The sequence below is a fragment of the Mastigoproctus giganteus genome, chromosome 3, assembly GCF_048544385.1.
Source record: "Mastigoproctus giganteus isolate SK-2022 chromosome 3, ASM4854438v1, whole genome shotgun sequence".
Lineage (NCBI taxonomy): Eukaryota > Metazoa > Arthropoda > Arachnida > Uropygi > Thelyphonidae > Mastigoproctus > Mastigoproctus giganteus.
In genome coordinates, this window is record NC_143577.1 from 185434955 (window position 1) to 185459643 (window position 24689).

Sequence of the window (24689 nt, forward strand, 5' to 3'; positions counted from 1 at the left end):
AATATCCTGTGTACATTCCCACGAATAACACACATTAAGTGGGTATCGTAACGACACTGAGCAACGTTATAACGTTCTCATTTTTATATTTCCTTTTGTTTCTCTTCCCGCGAGCTCAAGTCCTGGTGCAACTGCATATCTACATATCGTTCATGGTATGATACTAGCCCTCGTGGTCGCACAGTTAGTAAAATCGCCATCCTCCCTACACCTTGAGTTCAAGTCCCGTTGATGACGTGAGGAATTTTTATGGGCCTTTTTCACAAAGTGGCTGCGTTAGTCCATCTCAGGTAAGGGTGCATGGTTTTTCCTCCCGGAAACTCGGGTTTTTCGTTCAGACAGTATATATGGAGCAATGTGGCCTTATTCGCAGAATGTTCTTAAAAAAAAAAAAAACTACTACTCTAGCACTCCTGCTAAACAATTGGGAATCACAGCATATGAAAACAGTTTTCGTCATGTTTTTTTTTAATTTATGACAATAAAGTTTAATATATATATAAAAAAAAAAACGCCACAAAGTATTTTAAGTTTTTTGTAAGTTTCCCCATTGAAAAATTCATAATAAAATATTGAGATGATTAATATTAACAAAAAGACCCCAGGGGCTCACATCTGGTGAGTATGGGCTTGGCACACCCAGGGTCCTGAGCTGGATATCATCATTCTTCTCTTTCTTGGTGATTCCCTTCTACTTCTCTCTCTCTCAGGGTAACTCGGAAATTTTTTTTGGCTGGTGCAGCATAAGCCTCAGGCTTCCTTGCACTATGTCTAGTAATAATAATAATAATAATAAATAATTATACTGAATTTTCATCAAAATATCCTCCAGAGAATTTACCACTCCTATACATGGATGTGACATTCTGGCAATTAATTTTTATAATAGTGTCTTGACTAACATCATTCCAAACGATCTGATTTCAGATCGTTTGGAATGATGTTAATCACATTCAGATTTCCATAAATTTTTCTAAACATGGGCAGACTTCTGGACCTGACAGTCTAGATGATCCCATAAAAGCTATATTTGGTTTAGGTATGGCGATTGGGCTGGCCATATCATAATTTGCAACCTCCTGTTTAGTTTATAGAAAGTTCCTTCACAACTTCGAATTATGCTTCGGGTCATTGTCTTGTTGTTATATAAAATTTCTTCCACATAGTCGAAGTCCAGAGAATATTCAAGAATATTTTTATAGCTTCTTTTATATGTTTTCTTAAAATTCCTTCAATTCTGACAATTTCGCCCACTCCACAGAAGTATTAGTAACCCGAAATCATGATGGAACCACCATTGTGATTGACTATAAGCATAAACAATGTGGCGCCATATTTTCTTCAGTTGACTGTCGCATATAAACTCTACGCTTGGATGCAAAATTTTCAAATTTTTATTTCTCTCGCCACAGTACTTTTTTCCATTCTTCAATTGTTGAATGTTGATAGCTCTTAGCCTAAGCCAACTGTTTCTTTCGATTTTCTGATTTCAGTAATGGTTTTCAGACCATTAGAAGACCATGAGGTAATGCTTGTTTAAGACGAAGTTTTACAGTGGAAGTAGACGTGGTAAGACCATAACACATAAATCAGAGTTATGGTCTTACCTTGTACTTCCGTTGTTACGCGCGGTCGTGCTGATCGTGGTTTTTCATTTAAACTGCAGTCTCCACTCTGCAGATCATGGAATCGTAGTTTCTGCTCCACCAAAAATTAAACACCTAGTTTTTCAATACTCAGTTCCTTATTTCTTGTCTTATTTATCACGAAGCACATGCAACTGACACCAAACACTCTTTCTGAAATGACGGGTGTTCGATTTTATAAGTTACAGGTCTTGCTCCTCAATCTATATTATTGCAAAACACTCTAGAATCATCTACAGTTTTCTGTAATATTGAAACAATACTTCCACTCTCTAAAATATCCTAGAACCAGTACAATGTTCTACCACATTCAGGAATCTTACTGGAATATTTTAGAATTTTCTTAAATATTATTTAAGTTTTTTGATTATTTTAAATATAAAACATAATATACTGTATCTTAATAATAATTGGTAAAGAAGCTGGTCATATTTTAATAAAAACTTTGAAAATTCAGAAAAATGAAATGTGATTCCAAACTAGGCGGGAGTGTAACTGCAATGTTAAATATGCAAGTTACTAGTGTATATTATTTTTTCTGTAGAGGGCTGATTAGCAATGTGTAGCACAGAATTATTTCTGGTGTGAAAGAATACTTGTTCGAGTCAGAAAAATATTATATAATTTTCGCACGCTTGTCTAGAGTCGACGTCATATTAAATTATTTTACTTAACGATATTTCAGTAATATAATTAAACATAGGAAAGGTAAATATTGAATATTAATACAAATGACGACCCACATGATTTTATATAATCACCAATGTCGGCCTTTAATACAGTGAGGGTTGAGAACTGTTTTTGTTTATTTTTTATTATAAACCTGAAAAATCCAGTTTTGATGCTGTTATGGCTTGTACTGAGAGTTGTTACTTTTGCCATGATTATAGCCTAGTAATGTGTATTTGCGTTAATTATACTGCGGGATCGAGCCGACGCACCTCCACATATTGTACTGTTCAGGGCCGTGCAAATGGGAGGGGTGAATTGGATGCACGGCCCCAGTTGAGGAAGCCATCAGTCTCAACATAAGTAAATTAGGCTCTTTAAACACCTTGGATATTCGCTACCAAAAAAATTTTCCAACTAGGCGTTCTCAGGATTGTCTAAAGGGGTGAGGGGGGCTGAAGGAGGGGAAATGAAGAAAACCATTAAGCTTTAATTATCGTGTAGCAGTTAAAAATAAAAAAACAACAACATAATTTTAATGAATTATGTGGGACAATAATTCTTTTTGCCCCGTTTGTTTCAGCGAATCCATAAACTCCGTTGGCTGCTTTATGACTTCCACTATGGAGTAGAAAAACAAAGAATGAAGTTTTGTTTATTTTTTCATTTTGTTTGGTTTCACTCTCGGAATGGCAATATTTAAAAAAACGTCAGTTTTAGAAATAATGTGATCTGTTCTTGCATCTATAACAGATTAATTTTTTAAATTGTGCTGTCATCCTCCCACACTTAATTTTTCTTGGGATCTTCAGCAGCACTTCACAGAACGTTAATTTAATTTTATTAATATTAATTTAATTTATCAATTGTGAAAAACCTGTAGGAATTCATTGGAATTTTTTTGTTGGATGAAATTGTAGACTCAATTTTGATTTTAACACCTGAGTAAAGTTAAAAAAGAAAAGAAAAGCAATAATTGAAGAATGAAAACAAATTATAATGATTCTAATTTTAGTTTGAAATTTTAATTATAATATATCTAAATTACCACTCTAATACCACGTGGAGTTTTAATATATTTTATTTAGTTGTTTATTTAGGTAATGTAGGTAATTTTATTTAGGTGTTACCTAAATAAAATATATTAAAACTCCACATGGTATAAGAGTGGTAATTTAGATATATTATAATTTAAATGGATAGAAACCACTTAACATCCTTCCCTAACCATTTTAGTTTGAAATGTTAAATTACAGAATGAAAAAAAAAATCATATACAGTATTTAAATTTCTTGAGTATTTAAAATACACAGAGTTGGCCTTGCATTAGCAACACCTACCTAATACACCCTTTACATGTCTTGGCATGACTTCCACACGGTGTTTCAGTTTGGTTGAGATTGGGTGAGTTGGCTCGTCATGGGAGGATAAAGAATTTATTGTCATGTTCCTGAAACAACTTGCCAGGCCTTGTGGCATTGCATGTTGTCTCGTGATAGACTCTGGATATATTGTCTTCATGAAAGGGTGTACTTTGTCAGCAATGATAAATAGGTATGTGTTCTCATCAAGCTGTCGATTAACCATGAGCAAAGCACACAGGGAATGCCACAAAAACAATCCCTAAACCATAATGCCACTGCCTCCAACCTATTGAACACCAACAGTGTATCCAGGTGCCGTGGCCTGATGTTGCGTTCTCCAAATGCAGATATGCCCATCAGCATGATAGAGTTGGAAACGGGATTCATTGGCAGATTTCCACATGTCAGTGGTCCAGTCTTGGTGCTGACATGCCCATGCAAAGTGTAGTTTCTTGTGGTGAGCATGTGTACCTGTGAAATACTGCTGTTTGAAATATCTGGCATCTTCCTCCATAAACAGCTACCATTTTGTTTTGGATGCTTTCCCTTGTAGAAAAAGTAACTGAATCACTGGTCTGTGTTCCACTTTATCCATTCTGACACTTCACACCATTCAGCATGCAAATAAAAATAAAAAATTGTCAATTCGAAAACAAAATTTGAATGGTTGCTATACATTTCAAGGTATCAAATAAAATAATTTCATCTTTTTATCACAACTAATTCTAGATGAATATAAATCTTTTTTAACCCCCCACCCATAACATGAATTTTTCCTAATTGAGTTATAATTAACAGACAATTCAAAGAAAACATTTTCAACAGGTATTATGAGTTTCAGCCTTGTGGATGGAGTAGATAAAGCACAAAACCCAGTTTCATGGGATTGCTTTGAACCTGGATGATTAAATATCAGGTTAAAAAGAATATTCTTTTATTCAAAAAAGTCTACAGTGGAAGAGACCTTGATAGAATGGGTAAAATTAGCCTTTGAGCAGCCTAATGTGCAATTTAACCAGCCTGTCTTTCCAGTAGTAGGGGCCAAAGCAGTACTCACTGATTTCGCCATCTCCAGAGAGTAACTGAACACTATTATAAAGAAGCTACCTACTTCAAAAGTTAGCAGTAGTTACAGTCAGATTTCCACCCTTCATTTTGCAACAATGCAGCTTCTACATTGTGGATATCCTGGTGCATATTTTGTAAAATCATCACCAGACCAGTACAAATTCTCTAAAAATTTGGAACACATACAGGGTTGTTAAAATTAAAGTATCCCTATGTAGAGGGCTCTAGAGTGAGTTCTAAGGCTCGTACTGAAGAGTAACTTGGACAACAGGTACAATGAAGAATGCGCTCGCCTTTTATTGGAAAAAAAAAAAATTAGTTACAAAATTTGTCACTGTATGGCACGTAACTGTCTCTGTGGCAATAACTTACGATTATGCAAATAACTTACATTATTTGCATAATCGTAAGTTATTGCCACAGTGCCACTACTCAGCTCTTCTGTACTGTATAAAAGCAAAGTAGTCTCTTCAAAATCATACAGTAGATGTTTGCCTGCACTACAGCAGCAGTGCCAACAACATTGCACAAAAAGGCACTATTATCATACTTTGTCATCAAGTGAAGTTTGTTATCATACTTTGTCAAAAGTGAAGCTGTACTATCAGAACAGCAACAATGCACCTGTACTATCAGAACAGCAACAATGCAGCTGTGGCTATCAGAGAATTCCGGCATCAGAAGCATATAAGGTGTGGACCTATGACTGTTTGTGCTGTCTGCAAAATGATTGCAAAATTTGAAGCAACAGGACACCTTAGTGTTCAACCAGGTAGAGGTTGAAAACAAGTGGACTCCTCTCGTGTTGAAGATGTGGCTGTCATGGATTTATCAAGTCAATCTCCATGTGGTAGCGCAAGTGTGCCACATGTTTCTCGTGAAGTGGACATGCCATATTACACTCTGAGGCTAGTAATGTGTCAGCTGGTACTATCCTTACAAGATGCACATGCTACAGAAGCTAAAGCATGGTGATGCAAATATTCGTTTTACATACACACTTCAGTTTCTAGTGTGAATTATAGTGGATATCACTTGGCCATGGAACATCCTTTGGAGTGATGAAGCCCACTTCTTCTTAAATGGACAAGTGAATATACACAACTGTCGCATTTGGGCAACAGAAAACCCTCGAGTTATCCAAGGGGTCCCATTGCATTCTCCAAAAGTGACAGTGTGGTGTGGATTTATGGCCACATTCACGATTGGACCATATTTTTTTTGAACAGGTAACACCTACCGGATCCTCCCACCTGTTCTGTCACTGGACAGCGATATTATGAAATGTTGGCAAATTTCACAATACCAGAGCTGCAACAATGTGGGTACCATATTCATGCAAGATGGTGTGCCACTCCATATCCACCATTGTGTACAAAGATTGCTAAGGCAACACTTTACGATGAATGGGTCATCAGCCGTTGTTTCCAGACATCTTGGCCACATTGATCACCAAACCTCACCCCATGCGACTTCTGGTTGTGGGTTTTTTGAAGAACCAGGTGTATCAGGAAGGATGTCAAACTGTGGCAGATCTGAAGGACAGCATTAGACGTCATGTGCGGGCTATTGCAGTTGACATGTTAAGTTTTGCTGTAGAAAATGCTGTTCTTCGAATGGAAACTGTTGTTGACCAAAATGGAGGATACATTGAACAAGTATAGCTGTTCGAGTGATTTGTATTGCCACAGTGACATAGTGACAAATTTTGTAACTAATTTTTTTCTCCAATAAATACGCATTCATTATTGTATCTGTTTGTCCAAATTTCTCTTCAGTACGAGCCTTAGAACTTGCTCCAGAGCCCTGTACATAGGGATACTTTAATTTTAACAACCCTGTACTTTGTGCACCCAATACCAAGATGTAAGCATCTGAAGGTATTAAAGGTGTAACTTGATGTCATCTCCTTTGATGTGAAAGCAGCCTATGTTGGTATTGATGCATAAATATATATTTTGGAGAATCATTTCAGTATTACACAAGTAATGCTCTACAAAATTTGTAAGAAATTCTTAAACCTAGACATCTGCTGGTTAGTCACCAAAACTTTCAATATACATGCCTAGTCACCAAAGGAGTACCACAGGGAAGTGTCCTTTCCCTTTGATTTTGCTACAGCTCCTGAGCCCTTCTTTGCATCATAATTGGGCTTTCTGTTTTATGTGGATGACACGAAGCCGTGTGTAACATTTTCTCATCCTAATTAAATACCTGTCATCAAACAACTGGCCGAACAGAAAATTCAACTGCTAGAAAGATGCCTACCATCAGTCAGTTGAGAACTTGGTGCAATTTTTCATTCTTGTCTCAGGTACTAAAGTGGCTTGGCACGGCCCTGGAAACTTATATCAGAGGTGAGCCTCTAGGAAAAGTCATCATACATAAGAACTTAGAGGGGTTGCATTTCATCACGTTCACTGTCACCGGGGCAAAGACCTGTGCAGTTATTCTTATGGTAAACCAAGTGCCTGCAGTACTCGGCTTATTATATGCCTCCATCATCTGGTCCTCAGTGACCAAATCCCACTTCAACAAATTTCTTAGTTTAGAGTATTGGCTCCTTAAATGGCTAAGCGAAATAACTAGGAAACAAAACACCATATATATCATTGCTGCTGTACCCGAATCTAGAAGTTATGCCTTAGAAACAACAGATTGCACCCAAAAATATCCAAACACGAGAAAAACTTATAACCTGATGTGTTTAGCATTAGCATTAGTAGAGGCATTTGATGCAAGAAAGCAAGCTTATGCAGCATCAGCCAAAAAAAAAAAAAAAAAAACCCCACTTCCACTTCACCCCTCTGTTCGTTCAAAATACCTGTCCAGCTGAGCCTTAAACTTATTTAGGCTATCAACCTCCACTACAAGGGATGGAAGTCTGTTCCACCAACCAACCACCCACTGGCTAAAGGCAAATTTCCGCACGTCTATCCTACATCTGTCTTTCCTCAATTTGAATTTATGCCCTCTCAGGTGATTTTTCTGAACTAGAGGAAGAATCCCATCAGCATTGAGCATGCTCAAACCATTCAAGGCTTTATACACCTGTATCAGATCACCTCGCTGGTGCCTAGTTTCCACACACTGTAATTTGCAAAACTTAAGCCTTTCTTCGTAAGAGCACCCCTTTGTTCCATTCACTAATCTTGTTGCCCTTCTCTGTACTCGTTCCAGCAGCTCTACATCCTTCTTGAAATGAAGCCTCCAGACCTGTATACAGTACTCTAGGTGTGGCCTGACCATTGCCTTATACAAGGGAATAATCACTTCCTTATCCCTGCCGGAAAAATTCCTGTATATCATTGACAATACTCCATGAGCTACTCTTGCAGCCCGTCTGCACTGCTCAGAGAACTTCATATCTGCCTACACAACCACCCCCAAGTCCCTTTCATTCTCTACCACTGTCAGTGTAGTACCACAGAGTTGATACGTTGCTCTGGGTTTGCTGTTTCCCATGTGTAGTACTTTACATTTGTCAATGTTAAACTTCATTTGCCACCTCTCAGCCCATCTGCTCAACCTTTCCAGATCCTGTTGCAGTAGCATAGTGTTAGTAGTGTCCTTGACAACCCTGCCAACCTTTGTATCGTCTGCAAACTTGGACATTAAGCTTGATATACCATCATCAATATCATTTATAAATACAGAAAACAATAATGGACCCAACACTGAGCCCTGAGGGACTCCACTAACAACATTAGTCCACGATGAGCAGTGTCCATTGATTACCACTCTCTGTCTTCTCCCCCTCAACCACCCCTTTATCCATAGCAGCAATTTGCCTCCAATGTCACACTGCTCCAATTTGTGTAGCAGTCTTCCATGTGCAACAGTATCAAAAGCCTTTCTAAGATCCAGTATATAATATCAAAGCTATTCCCTGCATCCAGTTCTTTTGTGACTGCATCATAGTATCCAATCAGATTGGTCAGGCAAGACTTACCCTTAACAAAACCATGCTGTGTCCGAGCTATAACTGAAGTCTTGTCTAAATGATCCTGCAGTGCTTCTTTAACCAGTGCCTCCCTTAATTTTCCTGGAACAGAAGTTAAACTCACAGGTCTATAATTTCTAGTGTCAGCCTTTGATCCTCCTTTGTGAATTGGGGTCACATTTGCACATTTCCAGTCTATGGGTACCTCCCCTGAGTCCAAGAAAGCTCTCATAATTATGGCTAAGGGTTTGCTTACTTCCTTTGCTGCCTCCTTTAATATAACTGGATAGATCCCATCCACCCCAGGTGCCTTTCTTGTGTTTATCTTCAACAGTTTCTCCTCCACTTTACTCCCAGTTATTTCAAGATTCTGTAGCTTACTGCTAGAGTTGAATACACCTCTGGCATTCCCCTCGCTGAATAACTCCTCATGTGTGAATGTCGATGCAAAATATTCATTTAGTTTGTTAGCTACCTGAGCAGGATCATCAACAGTTGACTCATCAATATCAAATGGACCAATCTGATTCATCCCCTTCCTTCTAGAGTTTACATAAGTAAAGAACTCTTTGCTGTTTTTCTTTGCATCCCTTGCCAAGGATTTCTCGTAATCTGCCTTCGCCTGCCTAACCTCCTTTGTAACTTATTTGCATATCAACTTGTATCTATCATAGGCTTCTGTGTCCTGTGTTAATTTGTAAGTATCCCATGCATTTTTCTTCTCTGCCATATGCCTCATTAGTTCATCTGACATCCATTTTGGCCTAAACCTTGAACAATATTTCTTAGTTGGTATGTAAAGCCTAGTAGCTTCCAAGATAAGTTCTTTGAATGCTTCCCATTTTGAATTTGCTGTTGGTAACATCTTCAGTTGGTTCCACTGTATAGAATTTAAATACTGTCTCAGACCATTGTAGTTGCCTTTATGAAAGCAATAACCCTTCCCTTTACCCCTGATGGTAGTTAACTCTTTGAGTAAATCCCACTTCAACATACTGTGATCACTGCCATCTAGTGGTTCCTTTATCTGCAGATTCTTAATGCATGAAGAATCACTGCTGATAATCAAATCAAGAGTATTACTCCCTCTAGTTGCCTCCCGAACATGCTGATGTAGAAAACAATCATCCAATAAATCCACAAAAGCCTTGCTAGTGTGTGAGTCACCAACCCACAAATTCCAGTCAATATCTGGGAAATTAAAATCCCCCATTATAAGACTCTCTGATTTACTGGCCCACTCTATTTCCCTGTACAGTTTCTTATTATACTCATCAGAGTCATTAGGCCTATAGCACACTCCTACTCTCAATTTTGATCTCCAAATGCTTATGTCACACCAAACTGACTCAACACTGCACTGTCCAGCGATGTCGACTGGCTTCACTTCCTTGGTTTTTATGTGTTTCTTAACTAATAGCATAACCCCTCCCCCCTTCCTATCCTGTCTATCCTTTCTGTAGATGTTGTACTCCCCAAATTGCAGTTCTGCATCCCTTATATCTGTGTGACACCACGTCTCTGATATCCCAACAATATCTGCCTTTGATGTTTTGAGCAATACCTCAAATTCATCAAATTTATTTACTAAACTCCTAGCATTGGTGTACACGCAAGTATACCTGCACCTGTTTCTATTCTTAGCTACCCTAACACAACCCATGTGTTTACTTGTACCGCAATGGCTCCCAGCAGTCTCTGAAATATCATGCATCTTGTTTTTCAGGCTTCTGCTCATTCTAATAGAAGCAGTGCAAGAATCTCTTTCACCTCTGCCAGTGGCTACTGTCAATCTATTGGTCTTTGTCTCCCCCCAAGCTAGCAGTTTTCCGATCCACCTAACACTGCCTCGATAGCATCAGCAAATATTCTTGCACCCTTTCTATTTAAGTGTATCCCATCCCTGTAGAAGCAATCTCTCCTGTTAACAAGTACAGTCCAGGCTGAAAAAAATTCTACCCCTTGAGCCTTGCACAATCTTTCCAGGGCCGAATTGATCGACAAGGCTCTCATCATATACTCCCTCCTATCGTGTCTGGGCAGAATTGCAGACACTTTCAAATTCAACCCTAATTCTCGGCTTTTGTTCAACAGTGACCTGTACTTGTTAAGTAATTCTGCCGGTCTCCTACTCGTAATATTATTAGTGCCAACGTGTACAACTATATTATCATTTGTGCCCTTAAAAGATGATATTCGCTCTACAACGTCATCAACCTTTGCCCCTGGCAGACATACCCTGGTCCTGTTCCAGTGTTTTGATTATACGGATTGTTAGGACACCCAGGTTAGCAGGACGTAACCATTCAGACCAGCAACTGGCTTTTCAGGCTGGGCTAGATAACCTAACTCATCTAAATAACATTTCTGGGAAACTTCAGCTTGATTGTATTGCCCAGACAAGTTCTGTGAATCACAATAATATAGATCAGAAAAACTGCAGGAAACCTTCATGTTGTGCAGCTATGATATCTGTTATCCAATAGAAAGAGCACAAGAGATCCAGCTACTGTAGAGTGCTAAGATTCCCTTGTGGCTCATGTTGCATGTGACTGTTAAAGCTTATGCTAACCAAATTTCTGAACATGTCCCATCAATATATGTCAATCAATTATGTGATTCAAGTGTGATGTACTTTATGTAAAAAATTGATTATAGTATGTTTTAGAAGCAGTGCTGGACCGGGTATTTTCATGCCCTGGGCAGAAAGATTTTTTGGCACCCCCTTTACTAAGATATATATATATATATATTTTTTCATGATTTGTAAAATTTGGCACTCCTTAAAGACTGGCACCCCCAGACAAGGGCCCTGCTAGCCCGTGCCTTAATCCGGCACTGTTTAGAAGATTGTATATAATATAAATAATTGTAAGATGGATCACTTCCAGGCTGATTGGCTGTGTAAGGGGTGCATGCCAAATAATAATTTTGACCCTTATTGGTGGAAAGTTCTCAAATTTTTATCAATGAAACCAGAGAAACAACTCTTGTGAAAAGTATTGTGAGATATAGCTCAGTGATTGGAGTGGTTTAGAGTGCAACAGAACTAAAAATAAAGGATAATGGTTTCTGTGATAATATCCCATCACAAAAATTGTACAGTCCATTGTTAACTCTTATGCTAGTTATTAGTTCTCAGGGATACAGAAGCATACAGTAGGTACAGACTATTCTGCAGTCAAGTCACAAAGGGAGTTAGTAGGCTAAGAAAGTTACAAAAAGTCTTTGGCTGGAAATGAGTTTTGTTTTTATGTTAACACTAAAAGAAAGAAATTAATCACATCAGTCCACTATATGGCATAACTATTGATGATCCTGTTCTGGTTGCTAACAAAAACTGAATAAATATTTTTCATCTACATTGATGTATGAAGAAGTGTTTATAGATGGGTTACTAGAAGTACACCAACTTGTAACTGGGAGCTGAATGATTTTGTGAGAACTGAGAAGAAAATTGAAGAGAATTTGTTCAGGCTAAAAGTAAATGAGGCACCTGGGGCTGATGGAATCTATCCAATTGTATTAAAAGAAGCAGCAAAAGAGATAAGTAACCTTGTAGCCATAATTATGACAGCATCCATGGATTCATGGGAGGCTTCTGTGGAATTGGAGATATGCAAATGTCTCACCTATTCATAAAGTGAGATAAAAGGAAGAAGTGAGTATTAATTATAGACCTGTAAGCTTGACTTCTGCTCCAGGGAAAATAATGGATCAGTGATCAAAGAAGAAATGTTGGAGTATCTCGACAGCATGGATATATTAAGGGAAGATCTTTTCTGACTAATCTGTCTATTATGATGTAGTTACAAAAGAATTGTATGCAAAAAAACAATTTTGATATTGTATACTGAGAATTCCATAAAGCTTTTGATACTGTTCTGCGTGGAACACTGCTGTACAAATTGGAATTGTGTCATTAGAGGCAAATTACTGCTATGGATAAAGGGATGGTCGAGTGGTAGAAGACAGAGAGTGGTTATCAATGAGCACTTCTCTTCTTGGACTTGTTAATGAAATTGGCATGTTTTTGTCATCTAACACTCGTGACTGTGGTGTCACTTGTTGAGAGAAAAGAGACTTAAAAAAGTGTAGGGGAGAAAGGTAATAAATATTGTACTGCATTAGGGTTCAGTGCTGCCCTTTTATTATCAATATTTATTAATGATATTGACGAAGACATAAGTTTAATGTCAAAGATTGCAGATGATACAAAGGTTGGTGGGGGTGGTTAATGAAAGAAATCAGGGTATAATGTTGCAATAAGATCTAGAAAAATTAGCCAGATGGGTTGAGAAGTGACAACAGATTTAAGATTGACAAATTCAAGGTACTGATACGTTTCATACATGCATGTGATGCATGTATGAAACGTATACTGTACATAATGATGTATATGTTTCTTATGTATACATCATAATAGAAACAGAGACCTTGTCTATTGCTGTGGTTCCTACGGTTTTGGCTGCTGACCCTGTGAAGACGTAGTTAAAAGTCCTAGGACCTACAGCATTAAATACTATTTTTGTTATTTTTAAGTTAATCATAATTTCATTTAATTTCAGGTAATCTGCTTTTACCTTGTAGGCATTCTCAATTTATTCCTTTGTAATTACACTTGACAAGTTACCAACCCTACTCGATATATAGCAATACCTCGCTTAGCACTTCTTCAAACTGCATGGGTTTCACTATAACACAGTTTTCAATTAAGTTTAAGTCAAATTAACTGTACATATTAACACTCGTTTTTACGAGTTTTAATATGTACTTTATTGTCTCACATGCACATGTGCCAATTACTCCCCTCAGGCAGTCAGCGGCAACGTACAACAGTGTTCAGTATTCTTAATTCTATCCTGACAAGACGACATGATAGCTTTTCAGACTTTTCATTTCACAATTTATTTTTTATCCCTTTAAATACGATCGAAAATATATTTGCATCTTGGCTAGAAATCACTGCCAACAACATGCATTCTGTTTGGCAGCATATTTTTCCCCATTTGGCAAATGATTTCACTGGTTTTGAATTGCAAGTTCAGAACAATTGCCGAAGACATTGTGAAGATTGGAAAAGACTTGGGATTCGAAACTTTGGGCACTGTCAATGTACGTGACTGCAGTGAATCACTGTAGTCACGTGAAAATGACTTAGATGATTCAATTCTCCTTGAAATTGATGAGCAAACTGCATATGAAGAAGAGGAAAACAATTCTGAAGTGGCACCAAACGAATTTTCAACAGAAGAATTGCATTTCAGGGGGTTTACATGGCCTGCAAGGCGATTATGAATGGAGATCAGAATGTTGAACATAGCATCAAGATACAGCAAATTTTACAAGATGGGATTCGATGCTGCAAAGACTTGTACGTTGAGAAAATGAAGAGACAATATCACCAAACTTCATTATTGAAATAACTCAATAAACAGCTTTTTTGCGTTTTCATTAATAAAATTTTTCCAATATTTTTTATTTCAAAAAAATCCTTTGGGGAAGGTAAAGAAAGCCTGCACGAGAACGTTAAGACACATCGGATAACTTACGCCGAAAATTAGTTTCCCGATACGGCACTCTAGTGCTGCTCATTCTGTAAACAGACGGTAGGTGTTATCGGTCTGGAGCAAAGTCGAGAACGATATATTGATTGACAGGTAGGCTTGGCAAACGATGTGCTGATTGGTGCGCGAACGCAACACATGATAACATCGGTTTAGTATCACTTTAGCAGCACTAATGGTAACTTGTCCTAATCGCACATGCCCTAACCTTTTTTCACCATTACAGTATTTCGTAATGGTGAAAAAAGGTCTGGTTACCTCGACTTGAATCCATGGGAGCTTGAACACCTCCCGAAGTGGAGGGGGTAACCTAACTGTTTTTCTTTAGAATCAGTCATATTTAGAAATACATTCATAAAAAATAAATTTTTTAAGACTGTATTTTTAATTTCTTGTTCAATAATATGCCCTAATGGTGAAAATATGCCCTAATGGTGAAAAAAGGTCAGGTTACCTCCACTTGAATCCCATGGGAGCTTGAACTCCTCCCGAAATTGAGGGGGTAACCTAACCTTTTTTCTTTAGAATCATGGGTGTTTATTAACAAAATATTAATTTTTTTATTACTGTACTATTATTTTTAAAGACACTGGTGCTGATACGCACGTATCATAACGTCTATCAGCACCATAAAATATTCATCGCTACTATTACCTGTTTACCGTTCATTACAAAACTATTATGCACCATTCTTTACTGGTAAATACGCATCATGATGCCAACCAATGACAACAAGCTACACAGTAGCTTGTCGTCTGTCGCGCCCACCACCAATCATTTCATCGTTTGCAACGCCTACCTGTCAATCAATATATCCTTCTCGATTTCTGCTCCAGACTGATAACACCTACCGTCTGTTTACCGAGCAAGCAGCACTAGAGTCTGGTGTCGGGAAACTAATTTTCCACATAAGTTATCCGATGTTTCTCGTCATTCTTGTGCAGGCTTTCTTTACCTTAGCCAATCCTTTTAATTGGCTATCAAGTGTAAATTGTTTATAGATTTATTATAATTTGTTTATAGACTGTTTCTATGATACGCATTCAATTAAACCCATTATAATTATACCTCAATCAGCACGGTTTCACATAATACAGAACAGTTTCAGTACCAATTATCAGTGCTATGCGGGGTATTGCTGTACTGATTGAATACATTTGTCTATATTTCATTATGGTTGCTGGGTATTTTTGCTATAACTAGTAGTGTCCTGGATCCATAATCAGATTAAATAAATTAATAACTTTTTTGTTCTTTTTTAGATGTTCAGTTTTATCAATACATACTATTATTTATATTATATATATATATACACACCGATGAGCCAAAACATTATAACCAGCGAGTCGTTATGCAAATCGAAGCAACTGCAGGTGAATTATGGCACGGGTTGGGACACATTATAAAAAACACCTGACACTGAGCTCTGTTAATCAGTGGTACTCTTGTTCTTCAGATGGGAAATGCAGTGGACTTAAGCGAGTTTGACAAAGGCCAAATTGTAATGGCCAGACGACTTGGTCAGAGCATATCCGAAACGGTACGGCTGGTGGGATGCTCATGGTCAGCCGTGGTTAGTACCTACTAAAAGTGGTCCGAGGAGGGGGAACCCACGAACCGCTGGCGAGGTGTTGGATGACCATGGCTCATCAATGCTTGAGGTGAGCAAAGGCTCTCCCGGATGGTACGTGGCAGCAGAAGGGCAACCGTGGTGCAACTTGCCGGTAATTGGAATGCTGGTGGCGGGAGTAATGTATCACAACACACAGTACATCAAACCCTGCTGAAAATGTGGTTGCATAGCCGCAGGCTTCTCCGAGTGCCCATGCTAACCACAGTTCACTGGCAACAGCGCCTACAATGGGCACGTGAGCATCGAAACTGGACCTTGAGTGATTGGAGGAAGATCGTCTGGTTTGATGAATCACCTTTCCTGTTGCACCATGTGGATGGCCAGGTATGTGTGCGTCATTTACCTCGGGAAGTGATGGTGCCTGGATGCACCATGGGATGAAAACAAGCCGGTGGTGGCGGTGTCATTGCTTTGGGCAATGTTCTGCTGGGATACCCTGGGTCCAGTCATCCATGTGCCGGGCACTCTCATGTCTGCCACCTACCTAAACATCATTGCTGACCAGTTACACCCTTACATGGCAACGGTCTTGCCCTCTGGCGGTGCCGTCTTCAGCAGGATAATGCGCCATGCCATGCAGAGTATTTGAGACTGGTTCGCGGAAGATGAGGGAGACTTCCAGGTATTGCCCTAGCCTCCAAATTCCCCAGATATCAATCCCATTAGTGTCTTTGGTTTGTGTTGGAACAGCAACTACGATCTGCAGCGTCTCAACCATGGACTTTACAGGAGTTAATGAATCTGCTGGTTACGTGTTGGTACCAGATACCACAAGACACATTTAATAAACTTGTGGAGTCCATGCCTCACTGGGTACGAGCTGTTTTGGCTGCACGTGGAAGACCAATATCATATTAGGTAGGTGGTCATAATGTTTTGGCTCATTGGTGTATATATATATATATATATATATATACTGTAACTCTGGTGCAATTCCAAATATTTGAATAGGCACATTTTGGCCTCAGTTGCCCTTGTGCAGGAAAACCTCTACATCAACAACAACAACAATATATACTGTATATATATATATTGGCTGATACTATATAAGCTTGCTTTGCTTCCTTACATAATTTGCCACTACAAATATTAATATTAAGGCTTAATATAACTGTATTTGCTACAACTCTTTCATTGTATAAATATAGTTATATATATAGTTTGAATATTATAGGTGACAGCAGAGAATTTTCAAAGGTTATTTTTCTAATTTTGGCAAAGATCATAGATCTTTTTTACTTATAAAAACAATTAAATATAAATGAAGTAAAACACTTGACAATCGATTTGTATATTGATGATGTGCCTCCGTAGCCAGGTGGGAAGGAGCAGCAGTGCGTAGCACATGCTTCTTGATTAGACCGAGGTTCAAGCCCATCACCACCAGATGCGGAAAGGTCAGGGAATGACCACCACATATCCCCGAGCAATATGGCCTTAGTTGCTAATGCTCCTAAAAAAGCCAAACCAAGTATATTGATGAACGTTGTTCTTCTGAATAGCATAACGCTTATTGATTCAGTGAAGACATTAATGGAACTTTTATATTGTGTTTCGCTGTTAATTTTTTTTAAAATTAAGAATTCAAATAAAATTCTGTCCATAGATTTTATATGTTGCGTCACATGATTATAGCCAAAATGAGTTAACGCTTCTTAATCTGTAACTGGTTACATGAAGAATTGTTATTCCTCTAGGTGTGATCACATATGTAAAATTTTAAAAATAAGCAAGAAATATTATTCAAAATTGTTCACTTTTTTTGATGTCACTTTCAATTTGTTATTAGTAGATTTGTGAAAAATCCATTTTTATATATTAGAATTATATAAAATAATTATTAAAATTATATTAAACTATGCATTTTAAAAAAAAACATATTTGTAATTACATTTTGAAAATAAAATTCCCTATTTCTTAAATCTGTTAGTGAGCAAAATGTAAATTAAAATCCTGTGTTACAACAATTGGATAGTTAGCATTAGTAGAGGCATATGATGCAAGAAAGCAAGCTTATGCAGCATCAGCCAAAAAAAAAAAAAAAACCCACTTCCACTTCACACCTCCGTTTGTTCGAAATACCTGTCCAGCTGAGCCTTAAATTTATTTAGGCTATCAACTTCCACGACAAGGGATGGAAGTCTGTTCCACCAACCAACTACCCGTTGGCTAAAAGCAAATTTCCGCATGTTTATCCTACATCTGTCTTTCCTCAATTTGAATTTATGCCCTCTCAGGTGATTATTCTGAGCAAGAGGAAGAATCCCATCAGCATTGAGCATGCTCAAACCATTCAAGGCTTTATACACCTCGCCGGTGCCTAGTCTCCAGACACTGTAATTTGCAAAACTTAAGCCTTTCTTCATAAGAGTACCCCTTTGTTCCATTCACTAATCTTGTTGCCCTTCTCTGTACTCGTTCCAGCAGCTCTACATCCTTCTTGAAATGAGGCCTCCTGACCTGTATACAGTACGCAAGGTGTGGCCTCACCATTGCCTTTTACAAGGGAATAATCACCTCCTTATCCCTGCTAGAAAAATCCCTGTATATCATTGACAAGACACCATGAGCTACTCTTGCAGCCCGTGTGCACTGCTCAGAGAACTTCATATCTGCCTGCACAATTACCCCCAGGTGGTCCTTTTCATTCTCTAGCATGTCAGTGTAGTACCACGATGCTCTCGGGTTGCTGTTTCCCATATGTAGTACTTTACATTTGTCAATGTTAAACTTCATTTGCCACCTCTCAGCCCATCTGCTCAACCTTTCCAGATCCTTTTGCAGCAGCATAGTGTCAGTAGTGTTCTTGACAACCCTGCCAACCTTTGTATCCTCTGCAAACTTGGACATTAAGCTTGATATAGCATCATCAATATCATTTATAAATACGGAAAACAACAATGGACCCAACACTGAACCCTGAGGGAATCCACTAATAACATTAGTCCACGATGAACAGTGTCCATTGATTACCACGCTCTGTCTTCTCCCCCTCAACCACCCCTTTATCCAGAGCAGCAATTTGCCTCCAATGCCACACTGCTCCAATTTGTGCAGCAGTCTTCCATGTGCAACAGTATCAAAAGCCTTTCTAAGATCCAAGTATATAATGTCAAAGTTATTCCCTGCATCCAGTTCTTTTCTGACTGCATCATAGTATCCAATCAAATTGGTCAGGCAAGACTTACCCTTAACAAAACCATGCTGCGTCCGAGCTATAACTGAAATCTTGTCTAGATGATCCTGCAGTGCTTCTTTAACCAGTGCCTCCCTTAATTTTCCTGGAACAGAAGTTAAACTCACAGGTCTATAATTTCTAGTGTCGGCCTTTGATCCTCCTTTGTGAATTGGGCTCACATTTGCACATCTCCAGTCTGTGGGTACCTCCAAGGAAGCTCTCATAATTATGGCTAAGGGTTTGCTTACTTCCTTTGCTGCCTCCTTTAATATAACTGGATAGATTCCATCCACCCCAGGTGCCTTTCTTGTGTTTATCTTCAACAATTTCTCTTCCACTTTACTCTCAGTTATTACAAGATTCTCTAGCTTACTGCCAGAGTTGAATACACCTCTGGCATTCCCCTTGTTGAATAACTCCTCATGTGTGAATGTCGATGCAAAATATTCATTCAGTTTGTTAGCTACCTGAGCAGGATCATGAACAGTTGACCCATCGATATCAAGTGGACCAATCTGATTCATCCCCTTCCTTCTAGAGTTTACATAAATAAAGAACTCTTTGCTGTTTTTCTTTGCATCCCTTGCCAAAGATTTCTCGTAATCTGCCTATGCCTGCCTAACCTGTTTTATAACTTGGTTACAGATCAACTTGTATCTATCATAGGCTTCTGTGTCACGTGTTAATTTATATGTATCCCATGCATTTTTCTTCTTTCTCATATGTCTCATTGAACAATATTTCTTAGTTGGTATGTAAAGCCTAGTAGCTTCCAAGATAAGTTCTTTGAATGCTTCCCATTTTGAATTTGCTGTTGGTAACATCTTCAGTTGGTCCCACTGTATAGAATTTAAATACTGTCTCAGCCCATTGTAGTCGCCTTTATGAAAGCAATAATCCTTCCCTTTACCCCTGATGGTAGTTAACTCTTTGAGTAAATCCCACTTCAACATACTGTGATCACTGCCATCTAGTGGTTCCTTTATCTGCAGATTCTTAATGCATGAAGAATCACTACTGATAATCAAATCAAGAGTATTACTCCCTCTAGTTTCCTCCCGAACAAGTGCAAGTGCTGATGAACAAGTGCAAGCTCTGGCGTTGATGTGGGCAGCTGAAAGCTTGATGGGCCCCTCAATTTAGTTCCTTCGAGGGCATCCACCCTGTCCTTCAAGCTCTCATATAGGCCCATAACAGTGCTGAGTTGTTGCCTGATTTCATTAAACTCCTTGCATTGCGCACACACCCCATGGCAATATCATGTCCTGTACCTGATTGCTCCACAAACATCATGCAAGCAGTGCATTTTAAAAGGCTGTGATTCAGAGGGCAACTGTCCCCCTCAGTTCTCCTCTGAGCCACAGCACTCCCATTAGCTTGAGCCTTTTGCTTTGCTGTTTTAGTCTGAGTTGGATACCAGCCACTAAATAGTACAGAACCCCAGAGAGTGTAGCATTTGAATTTGCTGCATGCAATTCAACCATTGGATACTAGCTACTAGCCAGATGTTTCAATGTTATAAGACCAGACTGTGTAGCTATTGGAGGTGCTGGCATTTATTATAAAGTTGGCACACTCAATAACATGGGTCAACACACATTTCATCACAAGAAATTTTTTGCTAATTCTTATGTATTTTTTGTTACTGAATTCAAAGATGCAAACAGAATTTCTCTATCATGCACAATTTTTATATGACACAAATTTGATATAAAAATAGTACAGTAATGAAATAGTAATAGTGTGTGGTTTTACAAAATGAATGAATGAATGTGTAGAAAGAGTTGCCCTATGTGGTCTGTTTGGCTGAGGCATGTTCAAACCTTCTGTGAAACTCTATACTTGTTGTAAGTGGCTGTTCAAACAAGTTCAGATCTGATGTAATATTGCTTCCTTCAACAGAGTTGACTCTTCCCTCAGTTGTGTGCCGGATATTTGTTGGTTACGATCATTATTGTTTAATCCTTTTCTTTAAGCATTGTGTATACTTTTTAAATATGTCTGTGTATATACAACTTAAGATGGCTCATAAATGTATCAATCATCCTAATAGTTTTTGTTATATATGTGGTGAGCTGACTTTTAAATCACAGAGGCAAAACTTCACTCCTCTAGTCAAAAAAGCTTGTGAACTTTATTTTGGATGTAAAGTGGGTGATATTATTGCAGAAATGACAAGGCCTCAAGATAGGTCTTGGGGCCTGTCGTTACTGCTGTATCAGTCATGTTAAATTACTGCATGGTTAAATGATCGACCATCATGTGCCATTTGCAGTTCGTGTGATTTGGAGAGAAGACCATTCTGCAGATTGTTATTTTTGTTTTAACAAACATTTGACAGATTGAAACAATTAACAGACATGGCATGGGTTTGTTAAGGGGAAATCTTGTATGACCAATTTGATTGGATACTATGATGTGGTCACAAAGGAACTGGATGCAGAAAATAATTTTGATATCATGTACTTGGATTCCAGGAAAGCTTTTGATACTATTGCATATAAAAGACTGCCGTACAAATTGGAGCAGTGTGGCATTAATGGCAAGTTGCCGCTATGGATAAAGGGATGGTTGAGTGGGAGAAGACAGAGTGATAATCAATGGAGTTCCTCCATCAATATCACTGATAAATATAGAAAACAACAATGGGCCCAATGGGTTTTCAAAAGAAAAGGGATTGCTGACATCAGAGTGATGGAATTACAAGTAGTTCTCTCAAATTGTGGCGGAATGCGGGGAATAGTGGAAAAATAAATGTATAAATAAATCTACAGCAATGAGTAACATATATTAGTATTAAAAACTAGACAATGTTTGACAATTGCCAATGTCATGGATCATTCATAATTTGTGAATGGTCTTTATCCATAGCATGTGACCTTATGAAAACTGGAATAATAAATTCACTTATATGGAATTATAAAATCACTTATTACAGAATCACTACAAAGTTGGCATTGCATTGTGCACATAAAGCAAATCGATGCATATTTCTCTATTCAGAGGTGCGTGTTCACTGAGCATAAAAGAAAAATAAAGTGCGGACAAGAAAAATAACTTTTTGAAATTTATATTATATCTTTCCCTGATTTGTGAATGATCCATCAACGGGTTTTCAATAAAAAAATTTTGCTGACTACTGGAGTGATAAAATTGCAGGTTGTTCTGTCGAATTGTGGCTGGGTGCAGGGAATAGTAAAAAAAATAAGTAAATCTACAGCAATGAGTGACGTATATTGGAGTCAGGGCTGAGCAGCGTTTGATGATTGCCAGTGTTGTGGATCATTCGTAGTTTGTGGGTGGTCCGTCGTGTGGGCTGGAATAGTAAATTTACTTACATCTTCAGCAATTCTGTGACAAGTTGGAGGGGAATGGTTGTAATGGTAATGGTTGACAAAGTGTTTTTCTTCCTCTGAGAAACTTGAAAATGTAGAATAATAATACGTGATGCTTGATGGCAGCTGCAGAACTTTCTTCCCTGCCAGTGAAGCGTGTGGGGATCTCTGTAGTTGGCCAGATTTTTTTTTTCATTTCCCACTCTCGTTTCTCAAGTTACTCCAAGTAATTTTGCAACAAATTTTCTCCACCGCAAACAAAAACAGAACAGATACAACCCCAGAGGCTCACATCTGGTGCGTATGGGCTTGGCACATCCAGGGTCCTGATCTGGATATCATCGTTCTTCTCTTTCTAGGTGATTCCCTTCTACTTCTGACTCTTGTTTTCTCTCTCTCTGTTTCTCAGGGTCACTCAGAAATGTTTTTTGGCTGGTGCAGCATAAGCCTTAGGTTTTCTTGCACTATATGGCTAATAATAATAATATAATAAAAGTTAAGACAGATGGGCTGAGAAATGGCAATTGAAGTTTAACATTGACAAATACAAAGTACTGCATATGGGTAGCAGTAACTCCAGAGTAACACATACCAACTGTGTGGTACTGCATTCAGGGTAGTGGAAAATGAAAAAGATCTGGAGTACTTGTGCAGTTGGATATGAAGTTCTCTGAGCAGTGCAGACATGTTGCTAGGACAGCTCATTGTGTTTTGTTAATGATACAGGAATTTTTCTAGCAGGGATAAGACAGTGATTATCCAATGGTATAAGGCAGTTGTCAGTATACATCTTGAGTACTGCATTCAGGTCTGGAGGCCTCATTTTAGGAAGGATGTAGAGCTGCTGGAATGAGTACAGAGATGGGCAACAAGATTGTGGGGGAACAAAGGGGTTATATTACCAAAGATGGTTTCAGTTCTGCAAATTGCAGTGTTTGGTGATTAGGCACCTGCAAGGTGATCTGATTGAGATGTTTAAGGGTTTGAATGGATTGAGTAATTTCAATGCCAATGGATTCTTCCTCTTGCTCAGACTGCTCACAAGGGGGAATGAATTCAAATCGAGGAAGAATGGTTGCAGAATAGCTGTGTGGAAGTTTGCCTTTAGTCAGCAGGTGTTGTATTGCAGGAACTAACTTCCATCTGTTATTGTGGAAGTTGATATTTAAATAAATTCAAAGAGAACTAGGCAAGCTTTTGGAGAGAATGAATAGATGAAAAATGGGAATTTTTTTTTTTTTTTTTTTGTCTGATGCTGTATAAGCTTGCTTTCTTGCATTATTTGTCACTGCTAATGCTAATTTCACGGATTACCTCTAAATCTAAACATACCATAAAATATCCAAATATGCCATCAGCTAAAAGATATTTTACACAGTGAAGAACTACCTGTAGAAATCCACCAGAAACTTACAATTTGGGTGAAGAAGATGAACCAGATGATTTTAAGTTTGATATTGAGATGCTCAAAATGATTATGGAGAAGAACAACAAATTAATGACTCCACATACAAAGTGTTATGTTTATCTCCAGAACCGCACTTAATATCTCAGTAAGAACTCAATGATCTTGTTTGTGATTTGAACTTATCTAAAAATCAACCCAAGATAACATTAAAATATGCTATTTTCATAAAAGTCAGCAAACATTTCTGCAGTGACGTAATTTGGTTTACTGCAGTGATGTAAATTCTCTAATAGAAACTTTAGGACACCTGCACAATCTATCTGATTGGCAGTTATTCATAGATTCTTACGAAGCAAGTTTGAAAGCAGTGTTATTCCATAACGGAAATACATTACCATTAGTACCTTTAGCAAGTAAAAGAAACCTATGATAACATGAAACTTCTCTTGACAAGCATCAAGTATGAGCAGTTTTCTTGGAATATCTGTGGCGACCTTAAAGTGATTGCTCTTTTACTAGTCGTAAACTTGGCTCTACCAAATATTGCTGTTTTATTTGTGAATTGGACAGTGGAGATAAGGAAAACCATTATGTTAAAAAACAGTGGCTTCAAAGAAAAGAACTGATTCCAGGAAAGAAAAATGTTGCAAATAAACCATTGGTTTCTCCTGATAAAGGTTTAATACCACCATTGCATATTAAACTTGGTTTAATGAAAAATTTTATCAAACAATTGATCAAAATGGAGCAGATTTTCTTTAAAAAAACAACAAAATCAAACAGAGCATATTTGTGAGACCCCAAATAAGAAAAACTGATGAAAGATTTTGAAGAACAATTAAATGAAGTTGAATGAACTGCATGGAACTCACTTAAAA

At 38.0% G+C, this 24689-nt stretch overlaps 1 protein-coding gene across 1 annotated transcript in view; it reads left to right on the top strand.

Moving 5' to 3' along the window:
• Positions 1-2296: 2296 nt before the first annotated feature.
• The window catches only part of LOC150088464 (DNA mismatch repair protein Mlh3-like), a 186186-nt gene continuing 163793 nt past the window's right edge, over positions 2297-24689 (top strand). Inside the window, exon 1 of the mRNA XM_090370784.1 lies at positions 2297-2354. The gene's annotated coding sequence lies outside the window, so the exon portion shown is untranslated. The remainder of the gene's footprint in view (positions 2355-24689) is intronic.